Below are 1,334 nucleotides of genomic sequence, written 5' to 3' on the forward strand. Positions count from 1 at the left end.
GCTGGGCTGAAACACTCCCCCCCCACACACACACCCAGTGCACAAATTTCGTGCACCGGGCCCCTAGAGTGTGTGTGTGTGTGTGTGTGTGTGTGTATGTGTATATATATAACGTTTGATCCACACTTCATACCATACCAGGCTAAGTTTCAAATAAGTCGAAGATATAATTTTAAAAAACGAAAGCCTGAAAGAGTCATTAGCCAGGGGACATTGTTTTACACGCTGAGCGTGGAGGGCTGTGACTCCCAACGGAGCCGTACAGGAAAGGCTGCTGGTCCGATAGTAAAACACGATTTAAACCTCTGCCTGGCAAAGCTGCCAGGAGCCAAGTTAAAAGAAACCATTCAGAGGGACAAGCATGTTTGCCCCCGTGAACGGGCCCGCACGCCGCTAAAACTGACTGACAGTGGGGTGGGCGGGCGGACACAGAAGGTGAACAGGTGGAACGCACGGGAGTAAAATGGAGAGTTCTTACACCTCTACCAGGAAGCTCAGCCTCCCTCAAAAAATAAAAGTCACGCCCAAGAAACCTCGCGTGAACACCCACCTCCCACCCGGCAGGCTGGCTGTGGGAAGAGGGAGTCTGCCACCCGTCCCAGCGGCACCGCCAGGGTGCCTGGCAGCACCCACCAAAACCAACGCGCCCGCCCCCGGCCAGGAGCCTCCTCCCGGAAGGTCTCCCACAGACAACAGCAGGACAGAGACACCCACCGCGGAGGGCAGTGACAGCACAGCCCCACGGGGAATGCAGGAGAGGAAGTGACGCGCCCTGCTCCTCGGGGGAGACTTCACAAACATAAGGGGGATGGAGGCGAACCCCTAGACGACGGGCACCGTGAGCCCATGGTACAGAGCACAGGCTGGGCACCTTATGAACACATCTAGTTCTCACGGGAGGACCCTTTCATCGACCCCCACTGAGCCCCCCTCACCCCCCAGCCACGAGCTGCAGGACCAGGACGTACCATCCTTCCTGGGAACCTCTGTCTCCGCTCCTCCTGCCTGGCTGGCTGGGGGCCCGCCACTGCCGCCTCCTTCCATCCCGGAGCTACCAGCAAGTCTGTGTCTGCAGGGAGGAGGGGGCAGGTGAGGAGGGAGGAGGGAGGAGGGGGCAGGTGAGGAGGGGGCAGGTGAGCAGGGAGGAGGGGGTAGGTAAGGAGGGAGGAGGGGGCAAATGAGCAGGGAGGAGGGGGCAGGTGAGCAGGGAGGAGGGGGCAGGTGAGCAGGACTCGGCCCAGGCCCGAGTCCAGCGCTCAGGGACGCCCAGCAGCGCGGACAGGGACTCGGGCCTAGAAGCCGCCTGGGCTGCAGCTCCAAACCCTCCACGACGC

Source organism: Myotis davidii, unplaced genomic scaffold (genome assembly GCF_000327345.1).
Source record: "Myotis davidii unplaced genomic scaffold, ASM32734v1 scaffold67, whole genome shotgun sequence".
NCBI classification, from domain to species: Eukaryota; Metazoa; Chordata; class Mammalia; order Chiroptera; family Vespertilionidae; genus Myotis; species Myotis davidii.